The 16,409-nt window shown below is 37.0% G+C and overlaps 1 pseudogene across 1 annotated transcript in view; it reads right to left on the bottom strand.

Moving 5' to 3' along the window:
• The window catches only part of LOC311622671 (large ribosomal subunit protein eL8-like), a 43,474-nt pseudogene extending 32,348 nt beyond the window's left edge, over positions 1-11,126 (bottom strand). Inside the window, exons 1-2 of the transcript in view lie at positions 11,053-11,126; positions 8,426-8,662 (exon numbers count right to left, since the gene is read on the bottom strand). The product of the transcript in view is annotated as a large ribosomal subunit protein eL8-like (transcript). The remainder of the gene's footprint in view (positions 1-8,425; positions 8,663-11,052) is intronic.
• Between the last annotated feature and the right edge of the window lie 5,283 nt (positions 11,127-16,409).

Genomic DNA, 16,409 nt, shown 5'->3' with positions numbered 1-16,409 from the left:
ACTTTTTTTTTAAATTAGAAAAACATGTTCATATTTATTAAGTCACTTAATCAGGAATATGTTATGTACAGATAGAAGTAATCAAATACAACTGACAAAGTAATCAAATACAACTGACAAATAAAATATCTGGCAAAGAATGAAAAGCTGTGAGATCTTACTGAAAACTCCAGAAGAAACAACGGAAACACTTGATTTTGGGTGGTGGTTATTAAATCAGAAGGGACTGACAGGAGACGTAGAAGACTTTACGTACTCGTAGTGCCTGGATAGCTGTTTGGCTCAGGGAAACTTCAATTCTAACTTAGTATATTTTTGGGGAATTGGTTGCTTGGGCAGTTTTCAGTAGTGATGGAGACAAAGGCCTGGTGGGTGGGTGGTGTGGGTCTGAAATAGGGAAGATTCACCAAAGTAACTGGGATTCTGTAGATTGAAGTCAACTGCTGATGTCAGACTCTGCCCAATTCCCTCCCAGGATTCCTTTTTGATGGAGGACAGAACTGTCCTGTACTCACAGATTAACTTAATTTAAGTGATTTTACCCATCTCTATCATTTAAGCTTATTTTCTATCAGACAATAATCTGAGTATTAATTTTATACCCACTGGGTGCCAGGTTTCATCAATCTCTCACACATTCTGCATAGTATAGTTTATAATCCACATAGCAAATTTGGGAATATATGCAGAAAAGGATATCACCCTCTCAATTGTTTATTTCTTTTACCTATAACTAGGGATTTGGAAGGATCTGTTTCACTGCAGCCAAACTTCTTGAAGTCAGTTCCAGCCTAACTGATTAATTACATATCTATACGTACTGACATTTTCTCTGAGGGAAAAACGGTAACACCTGTGTAACCTTTTTATATTTTATTTTGGATATATTAACACGCTAAGAGCCACATCTCAGTACAAAGAAAGAATAAGAATCATGCTGTGTACTTTGCATTGTCTTATTTGTTATCAGTGTATGTTATAGTTTTCATTTTTATATATAATTATTTTATTATTAATTTTAATGAGACTGTAAAAAAACTAAATTTGCTAAGTTTTAAGAAAAAAATATTTTTTTGTTGAAAGTATTACAGATGGCCCCCTTTTCCCCCATTGATTACTTCTAGCCTGTCCCCATCCCCTACCCCAGGCCTTCACCACACTATTGTCTGTATCCATGGCTTATGCATGCATGCATACAAGTTATTTGATTGATGTCTTCCCACCCACCCACTCACTCATCCCTGCCTTCCCTCAAATTTTACAGTTTGTTCCAGTTTCTATGTCTCTGACTCTATTTCTTTATTTTGTTAATTAAATTCCATATATGGGTGAGATCATGTGTTTATTGGATTCCCTTTCTTTATTTCTTAATCCGTTCCTTAAATTCTCTCTTAATTACTTTCTCACTGCTTTCGTTGTCAACTCTGACTCTTCTATCCACCTTTCTCTACTTTCCATCTCTTGTTCTTTCTTTCCTTTCTAGTTTTCTTTCATCCTCTTCTTTTTTTCTTTTTACAAACTTTAATTGTGATATAGCTGACATATAATTTTATGAGTTTTAGGTGTACAACATAATGATTGAATATATGTACATATTGAGATATGGCCACCACAATAAATTTAGTTAACACCCTTCACCACATTTAGTCACAATTTTTTTTTTTGTGTGTGTGTGTGTGTTATGAGAACTTCTATGATGTACATTAGATTCCCAGGTCATATCTGTCTTTTAACTGGAAATCTACATTTTTGCCCTCTTCATCCATTTTATACCACTCTCCAACTTCTAGCAATCACCATTCTGTTCTCTGTCCATGAGTATGAGTATCCTGATTTTTTGAAATATAATTTATGGTAGTTTAGACTGTTTTGTTTCATGTTTATCCAAATATATTAAAATAACTAACTTCTAAATATGATTATAAATTAATATTTGCTTATGCTCCAAATTTTAAATATATGAAGATAGATATCACTGACATAATGTTTTACGTTTGTTTTAGAATTCTAGGAACTAACCATATAACTTATGTTACAACTTTGATTTAATGTTTCAATAACTGAACATTTTATTCAGTGATCTCCTATAAATGGCCTTAAATTTTATAATCTTAGGACAATAATATGCTATCCATTTTCTAAATGGTCATGATTTTTAAGAAAGTCAAAAGATGCTCATATAACTAAATCTTATTAAGGAACACCAAATTTTGTTTGAAAAAAAAGCCAATTTAATTGACTGTCACATAGTATGCCCTCAACAACACTGAATCTTATGTTTTTGCTGATAATATTGAAACGTGGGTTTCAGGGTGCAGATTCTTATAGTGTATCCTTGTCCCATGAAGTTTAAGAATAAATTTGTGGACTAAAATATTTCTTCAGTAAAAATCTGGAAGTTTATTGGAAGCATATACAAACTCCATCTGGCCAGGGGTGCCCCAACGGGAACCTCCTGGGAAGGGCCCCCCAATGGGAAAAGTCTGCTCTCACTCTCTCTAATGGGAAAAAATCTAAATCCAAAAAAACTAAAATCTGTTTCATGTCCCTTGGTCTCCAGTTTATGAAGGCTGCAGTTCTTTGTTGGAACCTGATCCTTTTTAATTGGACCTTCCTTAATGTAGGACCCCCTTGCTTTCCTCATGGGTCATTCTGTTACATAGTACCAGTTTCAAAGCTCAAAGCCCATGTGGGGCCCCCTTTTTTTTCTCCCCTTATCTTGCAACATTCCTCTAATTCTCTGTAACATATGTTTCCTTCTTCCTGGTATCCTGTGACTTCTCTTTATCCTCTGTGAATGTATGCCTTTTTGCCCCCTTATCCTGTGGCGTTTCTCTCTCCCCTGTAAGATAAGCATTCTGGTATCTCCAAGCCCCCATGTATGCATTTCTCTCCCATGCACCCTCTTTATTCCCTAAACCTACCTGTTGTTGTTTTTTTCTCTCTAAAATTCTTTCAATATGATAGATATGACACTTTATCTTACTGTAAAAATTACCACTTTCCTAACTCCTAGCAGGCTTGAGAATAATTTTATACTTTAAGTGCTTCACTAAAATTCTTTTTTGTGTGAAATATTCATTTATATTTTTGTATAATGATTTATTGTGCTTGTTTTACTTCCCCTGTCCTTATGAATTATTTACATCTCTGGACATATTTTATATCACATTTTAATATTTTCACCAAGCTGGTTCATAAATTTTGATTTTGTTGATTCTCTTTGTAAACTGATGTTGTTTTTTTGTTTTGTTTTTTTACAAATCTATACACTGCAAAATGTCTTAACTTTATCATTGTGAATGGTCTTCTCAAAACTAAGATAGATTTACCTTATCTTGATCCTCTTATTTTTAATGTCTAACAATAGCATAATAGCTAATGATGTGGATATTGAAATTGAGTCCTTTGATTAAAATCCCAGCTCCTCCAATTTAGCAATTGTATAACTTTGAGTCAGATACTAATCTCTCTGTGCAGATAGTAATGTAAAGATACTAATACTGCCCAGCAGTTATGAAGATTAAATATTTTTTAAATGAGACATTCAAATTTTGACTGTAAAGTGCATAGCATAGCATATTCTAGCTAATATACAAAATTATATTACCATTGAAATATATGACATCTGACAAGTCTGAAATGCCATTTTAATTTAAATTTCCTTATTATAAGGTTGAACATCTTTACAAATACTTTACTTTCTATTGGGCTTACTCTTCTCAAAGTTGGTAGTCACACCTGAGCATTTCTGTCTATTAGTTATTTTACTTCAATTCATCTATTTAAATATTCTTTATATATTCTAGGCATTAATCCTTTTCAATATTTACACATTTAAAACACCTCCTTTCAGATTTTGTATTGTCTATCATAAAGAAATTTTAATTTCAGTAGAAGTTTACAAATAACATAAGATTACTCACTAAATGTTATCTGTACTCTTCTTTATGGTGTTGTATATGTTTTAAAACATATAATGAAAAGTTCAAAATTGAACAGTGCTGCTTTCTTTTTCTTGGAACCCTGCCCCACTCTACAAACACATCCATGCATGTGTCCTTGAGCACTAAAGATTTTCTTTACAGCAAGTTCAAATGACCTGCAACTTTTGGATCAAGGTGATGTAGAGCATCGGGTCTGAATGACTCTGCTTTAAGCAAATACACTGAATGATATAAATTTTTTTTTTAAAAAGTTCAAATACAAGAAAAATCATATTTATGAACAGGAAAATCATAGAAAATCAAAATACTAAGCAGATCTAAAACTGAAGAATTGTTGGAAGTCGAGTAACAGAACGAGCTAGTGGAAATTGGTGCCTAAGAGAAAATATTTAGATTTAGGCTCCACCCTGAAGCCAGGGCTGGGGCTACCTCTCTCTACTCTTAAGTCTCTCTACTTAACTAAGTGGCGTTGTACCTTTTAAACAATGATCAAATTAAGGACCAGCTGATAAATTTCTATGTAAATGAAGTTTTATTGTCCCATCCACTCTTGTAACATCTGACCAGTGGAGATGGATGGAGCCTTGAAGCCTTGTAATATTGATTTCTACATTTCAGCCTAATTTTTCTGGTGTTTAAGTCCTCAGAGGACACTTAAAAAATTCCCATGTTTTACAAATGTTTTGGGATCTGGAGTCCTACCCTCCTCAATTAAGCCACAGAAAGGCTCACTTCTTTTCCTTCCCGATTCTAATTCCCACCTTGCTTAATGATAACCTCCATCAGTTTCATGTGATTGGCGTTGCTTTTGAATAACTGCTAATTCTACCTTTATTTCCTAATTGCATTTTGCTTATTAGGCATTTGAAAAGAGTAACACATTTAAAAACAAAACAAAACAAAACATATCTTTATGATTTCAAAGAGGAAGGGGGAGAGAGAGAGAGAAAGAGAGAGAGAGAGAGAGAGAGAGAGAGAGAGAGAGAGAGAGAGAGAGAGAGAGAAACATCAATGATGAGAGAAAATCATTAATTGTCTGTCTCCTGCACACTCTTACTAGGGATCAAGCCCACAGCCTGGGCCTGTGCCCTGACTGGAAATTGAACCAAGATATCCTGGTTCATAGGTAGATGCTGAACCGCTGAGCCATGCCAGCCAGGCAATAGTAACACATTTTAAGATGATCTTGACTACTAGGTTCTAGCTACTTGATCATAATCATTTTGTAAATTAATGTTGGAGAGGTGGTATGAGGGGAGTGGGGAGAGCTTTGTGGGGAATAGAAAAAGAGAGTACAAATCATTTCAGCCCATTCTTAAGGATTCAAAAAACATTCAAACTTTTAACTCAATTTTTCAAAAGTACACTAATAAAAAGTTAATATAAATGGACTGGGCTTTAAAAAGTGCAATTAATTAAGTTGAATTTTATAGTAAATGTGTTCTTCCAAAATATATAAAGGTCTTAGTATAATATGTCCTTATATTTGATTCTGAACAGAACATAAAATGTTCAAACTTGCGAAATACAACTAATTTACTTATTATAGTTTTATATTTGGATATTTCTTCCCTCCTTGTTCTTCTACAGAAACTCTGAAGGAGATAAATTTGGTTTATAGCAGGTTGTTGGAGTAAACGGAAATATCATTTACACATCTCAGCAGTGAAGCATTAAACGCACACAATACCCACAATAATAAATCGCTCACATTAACTTGCCTCTAAAAACTGAAAAACATATTACAGAAAGTATCATTTAAGAATTGTCATAATTCCATGTTCTTTGGATTGTATAACTGTCATTATTTACTACTATTTTGAACTGTTTTCAATATTTTAGCTTCCCATTTACCCCACTCCAAATAAAATGAAAATTTGAAAAGCATAGAAAAATCCAAATACTATTATAAATCGCAAAATAAAAACTTAGAAAAAAATGACAGAAAACATAAACGAGTTATTTTTTATTGTATTTGTTGATATCTTATGTCAATGCTATTTTGAGATTATTTCTTTTTCAAATAAATCCCCGTGGAGACAAGACATTTCTATAAAAATCAGGTCTGCTACTTCCATGCTCCTGGTTACCCATGGGGTTGCTCACCCCAAAGGAGCCTTCTGCTGATGAATGGAGTAAAAACAATTTCTGGTGAGCTAAACATGAGACTGAATTGCCCTCAACCCAGAACAAGCACATTTGTAATCACCTGTGCTCTGGATCCATGAGAAGATGGTGATGAAAATAGACATCATCCTAAATTGAGCCTCCAGGAAAGAAGACTGACTCTCTTCCAGAAGAAACCAAAACATCATGAATGCCCCACCTGCCAGATCCTAGTCAAAGTTAAAAATATTGCCCAACAGCCCAGAGAGTTATTGGCAAACAGATGTCATCGGGCCTTGCATTCCGTCCAGAGGGTCCCACCAGATCCCAACTGCATTTGACGCTTCAAGTTTGTCTCAGCCATTTGCGTGTGTTCCACTTAGATGCATGATTGAAGTCCAGCAATACCACACTTTTTTCCCACATTTGTTTAGATTATCTGAGCACATTGCCTCCCATAATGATCCCAGATTTGTAGCAAAAGCAACATAGCAGTTGACTTAACCATCTATACTAATAAAAGCCTAGGTGGCCCTTGCACCTTCACGTCATCACAAGATGGCTGCCCCCATGTTGTCCTAAAATGGCTGATCCCACATCATCACAAGATGGCTTCCACAAGATTGCTGGCAGGAAAGGGCAGTTGTGGGCAATCAGGCCATCAGGGGAGGGCAGTTGGGGGCAACCAGTCCATTAGGGGAGGACAGTTAGGGGCGATCAGACTGGCAGGGGATGGCAGTTGAGGGGACCAGGCCTTCAGGGGAGAGCAGTTGGGGGCAATCAAGCTGGCAGGTGAGAACAGTTGGGGTGATCAGGCTGGCTGGGAGAAATTGGGCGTCAATCAGGCCAGCAGGGGAGCAATTAGGGGGTGATTTGTCTGTTGAACAGAAGCAGTTAGGAGCAAACAGGCAGGCAGGCAGACAAGTGGTTAGGAGCCTGTAGTCCTGGGTTGTGAGAGGGATGTCCAACTGCTGGTTAGGCCTGATTCTGCAAGGATGGGGCCTAAACCAGCAGTTAGACATCCCTTGAGGGGTCTCAGATTGGAGAGGGTGCAGGCCGGGCTGAATTTCATGCACTGGGCCTCTAGGGCCTCTAGTTGACACATAATAGACTCTCCATGTTCCATAACAACCCCATGCTACATTAGGGGTAGAGGATGAGTCAGCATTTTAATGGGCATTTAATAATAGGCCAAATGACTACTGGGAGGGGACAAGACAATCCTAGCATGGACTACACATCTCAGGTGGGCACTCTGTCCTCATTGCAGCAATGCTCCAAAAATGTACCTCTTATCAGCTGCTCGCTTTTGACCAGACCCTTTCACAACCCCTACCCCCCACCCCTATTATTAACAAATTATTGGCATATGGCAACCCTGCAAGGAGCTTATACTCCTGCCATTTCATGAAAATGCAAATTGATTGGAGATTCAGGATGGCTTTAAACACAAGTGATGAAATTTGAGAGGTTATGTAAACTCTTTTTAATATTTTCAGATTTTCATCCTGACTAATTCTTAAATAAGAAATGTCTTTGGCTAAATTAAATTAATAACTTTTTTTAGAAAAACGTTGTTGTTTTTTCCTTCTTGTATAACAATTCTGAGTCTGGAGGAAATAAAGGGATGAAGAAGAAATATAAAGTTTAGATTATTGCATGCATATGCTTTAGAACAATGGTGGGGTGGGACGAGGGATCTCGGCACCTGGGGATGTGGAGAGGAGGGAGGATATTAATGATCATTGTTTGTCAGAACTGTACCTGATGCCGAAGCCGGTTTGGTTCAGTGGATAGAGCGTCGGCCAGCGGCCTGGAAGGTCCCAGGTTCGATTCCAGTCAAGGGCATGTACATTGGTTGCAGGCACATCCCCAGTAGGAGGTGTGCGAGAGGCAGCTGATCAATGATTCTCCCTCGTTGATGTTTCTAACTCTCTATCCCTCTCCCTTCCTCTCTGTAAAAAAATCAATAAAATATATATATTTTTTTAAAAAGAACTGTACTTGAAAGCTTCTCTTGCTCCTGAAACCTCCTCCAGCTGCCTTTCCCGCTGCTGTGCACACTTTGAATGTAAACTGCCAGCTGAGACCGGGCTCACACCTGACAATGCTGACCATGGGTCATAGGAGGTGGTCTTAGCTCCTGCAGTTCCCTCAGGAAACGTCTCCAGATGTCATCGGCACACCTGAGGCTGGTGAACAAATGGAATGGGCAAACAAAGCTGTCTGGGCTCACTGCCTCAGGCAGTCCTTTTGAAACCAAGGCCTCACCTAAGTTATTCAGACTGTCTGGGAAACTCCATGGTGCAAGGACATCCTGGGGCCCTATTCGTCTGACTGGTGACTGTAGATCCTGATTGGAGCGCCCTCACATTGTGAACTCTTCATTGTCATCAGGACCAAGTGTGCCTTCAGGGATGGCACTTGTATATGGGCACCCTGACCATGTCATCATCATCACGATGTCCACACAACAGCGAACATTAGACGACAGGCCTGGAGGGCACCCATGATAGGGTTGTCCAGGCTTCATGCTCAGCCCTGAAGGAACAAGTGATGGATCTGAGGAGTTGAACTCCAGGCCAAAATCCGATTTGTGATCGTTCAGGCTGCATCAGAAGCCATTACGGAAACCTTAATAGTGGGCCTCAGAGACAAAGCTGTCCTCCCCACACGGGCCTTGGTGCACAGCCAGGGCATACGGTTTTCTGGGGAAAGTTGCAGGAGTTAAGGACTCAGGGCCTCACAGGTCCAGCTGTGCAATGTGCATACTTGCATTCCCAGCCCAGGAGCCGCCTTCAGGAAGCCTTGTGGAAATGCTAAACGGCTGTGGAAATATGCGTTTGCTCCCTATCATACATCCTGAACTGTTGCATGAGTAATAAACACTCCCTTGTCATGTGATCTGCTACATACTTGAGTCAATGAGTCATGGTAGCCCTGAATTCCTGACTAGTTCACCTGCCCTCTTGACTCTCTGCCATTTGCCTATATTTAAGTTTTCATAAGCCAGGCTCTTGAGACACTGACTTGCACTGTGTCCATTCAATGTTTCCATTATGGACACTGTCATCATCTTATCTGAAGTCAGAAGTACCCTGCTGACTTCACTGAGATTTATTATACTTCATTACAGCAACTGAACCGTATAAAACACTTCCCTCACTGTGCGCCAAATCCCACACACCTGGGCACTTCACCCCAATAGTCCAAAACAGGAGGATAGTGAGGAAATGATGCTAAAACGTGGGAGATATTCTTGATAGGACAGCCAGAGAGAGTCTCCTGAATGGACTGGCAGTTGAGTAGATAATAGAAATAAGAAGCTGAATCCTTAGGAATAATAAGCCACGCTGAGCTGGGAGAAAGAGCTATGTATGACTTGGTTAACATCGCAAAACTCAGTTCCTTAAAACTTAAGCAGGAGGCCAACACCCTGAGAACAGATCCAACCCTAAAAATTTGGAGTTAGAATTATGAGAGTAGCAAAGATCTATCAGCTATACTTTAGGAAGAAGAAGAAAAAAAAAACATCCAGAATTTTATTAGTATTTTATTTAAGTATGTTATATACAAATGTTTCTAATACTTCTTATCATCTGCAATAATACATCTTTATAAGTATAATTGAATAAAGTGCCACTATCCATATATTCCCTGCCTACTTAATGACTGTAATACTAATTGAAAAGCTTCTACAGTGTCATAATTCTATCAATAAATTTATGATTTTATAGCACCACTATCACCAGAGAATCTCATTGTTTTGACCTGGTGCCATTTTAGTAACAGGCAATAAAAAAGGGGGAGGAATAAAATCTTGCAGAACAAACCTCCTCGTTGCTCATGCATACACAGTTTCCAGGTCTAGAAAAAGAATATGTTTTAAAGTTTTTTCCTTTAACTTTCCAGGCCTGGATCTTATTGTTCTTAATTTATATAATATTTCTTGATAACCACATCATCAGACAACCTGTAAATTGTCCATGATAATTCAGAATTTACTTCCTTTAGGTCACTGACCTTCTGTTATACAATATGATTTTAATTGCATTTGGAAGGTGTTTGTTTTCCTTTTTAAGATCCTTTATAGCAATTTTAGCATTGCTAGCCTAGAGCTCTTTCTCCTGTTCACCCCTCTCATCTCTAATATGATTTTCCTAGTTTGTAACCTGTTTTTAACATTAACTGCAAATCCAGATAGGGGCAGGGAGAGTTCATGTTTGAAAACTTGGTAGTTTTTATTCTGACATTTAAACTGTCTACTTTTATATGGCACACATAAGTTTTCTTGCACAGTGAGGCAAGCATTGTCTAGAATTCATAGACTTCTATTTTGAAGCTGGTTCCCCTGTTATAGGCCAATATGGCATAAGACTAAAAATTATGTGTGGCTTACTGAGTTTGTATTTGGTGTCAAGGAGCCATAGCTATATAATGGTGATTTAAATAGTGACTAAAATAATATGTGACTCCCATTCTCATGGAGATGACCCAAAAAAGGCAGGCAGATAATTAATTACACAATAATATTTTAGTAACTTTTATGTTTACATTTAGTAACTATTTCATTAGGATAAACTGTAAAAGAAATTTGTGTGTGTGTGTGTGTGTGTGTATGTGTGTGTGTCTGTGAGAGAGAAAATAATAGGGAGTCTTAACTTAGTCCAGAATATAACACATGTCCCTGGGAAAGAAACTGCATGTTCAGATCTGATAGGTGTGTGGATGTCAGTAGGAAAATGGGGTGAACAGGGGAAGCTGGTTGGTATTTCAGATAAAGGAAGAGCCTGATTATTGATAATAAATCATTAAAACATTTGATGTTTGAAAAATAGAGAAAGGCTGATATATCTGGAGCCTAGTGAGTAAAGAAGATTTGCAGGAAATTTGGCTGGAATCAGGGTCTGTATTAGCATAGGCAGCTACATGGTAATAAAATAGAAGAGTGCAAACCTGGGTACTAAGCTTAATTAGGTCAGAAGCTACAGCTTCTCACATCCCAGGGACCACCGCATCCTCCAGAGAAGGGCCTGGTAGTGGGACTGTGGAGGTAGGAGCAGGGGAATCCATCTTCTGGAGACATGTGCATAGGAGCCAAGATGGCAACCACAAAGGAGCAGTCCCTGGCCTGGGAAAAAGCTCTGATGGGATAAGGGCCGCAAAACCCCTGAAGATCTAGAAAATGGATTGGTTGGTCAGTGGTTGGCAAACCGCGGCTCATGAGCCACATGTAGCTCTTCCATAAATACCATATGGACTGACCTTGAGGGCATTATGCTAAATGGAGTAAGTCAGACAGAAAAAAAACAAAACAAAACAAAACAAAAACCTCTATGATACCACTTATATGTGATTTCTGAAAACAAGCTGAACTCCTGGAAACAGATTAGAATGGTGGCTCCCAGGGGCTGAAAGGTGAGGAAAATGGGCAGATGCCAGTAAAAGAATACAAACTTCCAGTTATAGATAAATCCGTTCTGGGGACGGAATATACAGATAATCTATCATCCGCAGTGATTATAGGTAACAGCACTGTGTTATATACATGGAAGTTGCTAAGAGATTAGATCTGAAATGTTCCCATAAAAAGGTAATTACGTGAGGTAATGGAGGTATTATCTGCAATTTTCATTTTAGAATATGTGAGTGAACATTTATTTTGAATGCTTGGCTTGGACCTTTGATATTTAACCAAAACATGCTATTGTCTCACCTCTAACCAGGTGGGACTCACACATGACGGGAACATTAGGAGCTGTTGAGACGATGAGTGATGATCCACCAAATCTTCACCTCTTTTCAATCTTCCTCAGGATGCCGAATACACAGCTGATGCATCTTCATTATGCTGTGCTTGGGAGCAGACATTTTCAGCGAGAGAAGAACCACATTGCACACTATGCAACGTAGTTTTAATTCAATAAAATCTGAGCATCTATTTCATATATTTTTGCAGAGTGCTCTGTGAGGTACTTTTCAGAGCATATTGCACATTACCAAAATGATGCTCAATATCAGTATGTAAAATGTGCTACTTTCCTCTCAAATAAAAAATTAGCTAGAAACCCTGAAGACTTGATTTGGCACACTCGCAGGAAGAATGTGCACATTTTACCCATGCTTTAGCATTCTATTATTTAATCAGGAAATGTAAAATTCGGTATGAAATCTAGATGGATCCTCTGCTTGTGTGGATTTCCAATTTCAGTATTTGACAAAATGAAGAATAATGGAACATGTTAAAATATTTGGATTACATTTTCACTTGTTAATTTGAAAAGAATGCTGTAAAGCATGTGCCAGATTTCTGGTATATCTGAAACATCTTTAAAACTCAGGAAAAGAGTCAAGAAATAATACAAAGGTTTTCACAGTTTTATATATATATTCTTGTTACATTTGAAATAAAATAAAATATATTGTAGAAACAGCATAGTTTAAAGTTTTGAAATATGTGTGTACAGTTATCCGGCTCTAATTTCACTAGTCTAGTTGTGTAACGAAGGTGAAATACAGAACTTCTGAGTATCATGGTATCTTGTACTTTAAAATGGGCATAATAAAACTAGTATAGTCTAGCCAGCATGGCTCAGTGGTTGAGCATGGACCTATGAACCAAGGAGGTCACAGTTCGATTGCCAGTCAGGGCACGTGCCCAGGTTGTGGCCTGGATTCCCAATGTGGGACATGCAGGAGGTAGATGATCAGTGATTCTCTCTCACCATTAATGTTTCTGTCTCTCTTCCTCTCACTTCCTCTCTGGAGCCAATAAAAATATATTAAAAATAAATTTAATAAAATATATATTAAAAATAAATAAATTGTGTATATTACAGAGTGTAAGGATAATAGAATATTTAATATACACAATATTTACTAAACTGTAATATGTGACCTATTTATTTAGCTCACCATTGTAAAAATGCCATAATATATTTTACACTAGTTTTGTTTTTATGATGAACCTTAAAAATAGACAGTTTCTAGTATGATTTTTTTAAAATCTTCTAAACATTTTTATTTGTACCCACATAAAAATGTTCTATATGTGAATCATATCAATAATTAATTATTTTTATTACATTGTATATGTTGATAGATAAGTGATGATCTAGAAAATTATAGAAACACAGAAAATAAAGGTAACATTACATAATTTTAGACACATACTAATAACATGTAATTTATACCACTTAATTAGAGGTTAGACAATAGCAATAGTCACATCTGGAGGCCAATTAAAATTTGATTTCTTTAATTCGCTCATGCAAGTTTCTGCCATTTCTTTTTTTTTGCTTTCCACCTGGTTGGAAATCTACTGCCAAAAGACAATCTAACCTTTAACTTGTTACCAGGAGAATTTCCTGAGGATGTTTATGTAGAATTCCAATGCGGCCAGGCAGAAGGGTGAATTGTCTGAGGTGGGCTTGAAGGTAAACAGCTGTCCGTGAACTATGAATCATCTCAAAGGCACATTAGCGAAACTCATTTAAAAGAGGAAAATGATTTGCATGTTGAAGGGAGTAGCGGCAAGGACCCTGCACTCACTCTTAATTTGCTGTCTATCTCCTGGCTTCCTTGGGGGCAGCAATGCCATAAGCTGCTGTGGGTTATTTACTTACTTGTTTATTTATTTATTTATATTCAAATATATTTTTTTTTCTTTTCTTTTTGGATACGGAAATGAATATGGGGAGGAAAGTGGAAATGTCCTTCCTTACAGAGAGAGAGAAAAATATCAGTTCTCCCCTTCCGGGGCTGAATTCCACTCCAGGTTGAACTACACAGAATGGCTCTGCGGATGCCTTACTTGTTTTTTCTTCCTGTTTGTGTTTTTAAAGCATTATTATGGCGCCTATGTTAAGGAAACCGATGGACTGGGCTTCTCTTTCTTTTGCTCATTTTTTAAAAAATCTATGAATATGAAATCATCTTGATTCACTAAGATGAGTTTGCAATGGAAATGGTTTTGAAAGTTATGTCTTATGATGTTAAAATACAGTCTATTTAAACATAAATGGCAGAAGAAACTTTTTTTTTTGATGCCTGCAACAAAAACAAAACATAAATAAATAAACAGGTCCCACAGCGGCGGGACCTGAAGATGCCAGGGGGTTGCACATGTATACGGGTTCACTTGAGTATTCGTGCTTGTTACTTATGTTTTAAAATGTTCCACATTACATTCTGATTCAGAATCAAACATTATGACATGGAGGCATATCTGTCTGATTACAGCTTCAAAATGTTGCCTTTCACCTTGAATTTATTACTCAGTCTTGTGTGTTTCAGTTTCCATGCTTGTGGTCCTGGCTTTAGGAAAATGTGTATGAAGATTTCTACTTGCTGGTAGTCTGCAGCTGCAGAAACTGTCTAAATTGCAAAATCTCCAATTTAAATGCTTGGATTACTATTCCATCGAAGGAAAATGGTTCATTATCTGTAGCTGATTATAAGGGCATTTCTGAACTCTGAACAAGGTCTCCATGTGAGAAAATGAGCCAGATCCAGGTCAGGAGTTGCTGAAGGAACAGAGAAACCAGCAGAGATTTGAGCAGTTATATGGGGCAATAATAATAAAATTTGGGATACCAGGGCCCTCAACTACATAAATAATTTTTTTCTAAGGGCATTTTATATATCTCAAAGTTGAAAGGTGCAGGAGAATAAAAAAATAATAATAAGACGAAATAGAAATCCCCGGAATTTTGTGGCGCCCAGAAGAAAAAGATCCTCAAGAGGAAAGAGTCAACAGTCCTCTTCAACTGCCCTTTCCTTGGGACAGGGGCTGCTCTGCAGCACAGAGAGAACTGAGGGGTCAGGGGGCGGCTCCTGGAGGTCAGAGGGTTGAGGAAACCTTATAGTCGCAGTGTGATGCTTGTCTGATCAAATAAAAGATTCTCGATCTCAAATGCAAATTGTTATCTTCCCCAGACATTCCCAAATATCCTTTTGACTGTGTCTTTCATGTTTTTAATGCTCAGATATTTTTGTGACTATATCTTGGATATTTTCTAATGACTTATTCATAGCTCTCAAATATTTTCTTATGCCAAGTTCATTCTGCAATAAATCTCACGCATTGATTGTTAATTGCAGATATTATATTCTGTATTCCAGGGTGTTGTTTTACACTGTATCTATTTTAACCTCTTATTGTCCATATTTTCATAAATTATTTTAGATTTTTAAAGCCTTCGTAAATTATAATATCTAGATCACTTACGGAGTTGTTTTGGTTCTTTTTCTCTTAGTTGCATGTCTTCTGTTTTTCACCAACCATATGCTTATTAATTCAGACATTATATAAGAGATTATAAAGACTCTGCATATCTTCTAAAAAGGAGGGTTTACTCCTTCCTTGACTGCACAGGTAGCATTGGGAGGGTGCTGGTGACCTCAATCCAATGACAGGCTGAGCTGGGTCGAGGGTGCATTGCAGTTTTGTAAAACTCAGCCTGTCTCTGGTCTGCCCTGTTGCTAGGGAATGACTCACAAGGGCTTTCCGTGAACAATATGAAGGACTTTCTTAATAACTCACAAATGTTTTCTTTGCAGACAGACGTTATAGAAAATTCAACTATACTTTTCTGGGGGTTAAATTTGACTTAGCTTCTTAGCCACCACTCATGCAGAATTTGGAAATGTCTTATGAAGATCATGCTATACTATAAACTAACGGATTAGAAAAAGGGAATGTTATGGCATTGACATCGAACGGCCAAAATTAAAACAAAACAAAAAGCCTAACAGTATAGGTAAAGTATTCTTGATTAATTATAACAGGTAGAATTAGCTCAAAGGCCAAAATATAAATATTTTTGACACAAATGGCCAATTGAGTACTATTTATAAAATTGCAAGTAAGAAAATATTTTAAATCCTACATGCATGCTCCTTAAACAATTTTTAAAGCTTTCCTAACTGCATTTTTTTTCTCTAAATTATCAAATGTTGAAACATTTGTTTATGTCATCAGGATTAACATTGTCTAGGTGATAACGTTCTTGTGTATCACAAGATTAAAAAAAATAGCTGAAGAGCTGCTAATTTGTAAATGATAAAAGATAGTCAGAAGATATAAAATGAATGATTTGTTAGCACATAAAAAAGTACAATGTTATTATTATTTTTTCTATGTGCTTTTAAGTAGATAATACTCAAATATGGTTTCCTCTTAGCCTCATCATTTATGTTGCTGATTCAGCTCTTGCTAATGAGAGTTAAAAGCCTTTGTTGATTAGGTCATTGAAATCTCACTAGTACCATTATACACATACAGTGTGAAAGTAAAAAAAAAAAAAAAAAAAAAAATGGAGACCTTTGCCTTTTCATTTCTGTAGATGTAGCTTT

Source organism: Pipistrellus hanaki, assembly GCF_964339955.1.
Source record: "Pipistrellus hanaki genome assembly, chromosome: 5".
NCBI lineage: Eukaryota > Metazoa > Chordata > Mammalia > Chiroptera > Vespertilionidae > Pipistrellus > Pipistrellus hanaki.
Note: the sequence above shows the minus strand (reverse complement) of the source record. Positions and strands in the feature narration are given on the sequence as shown.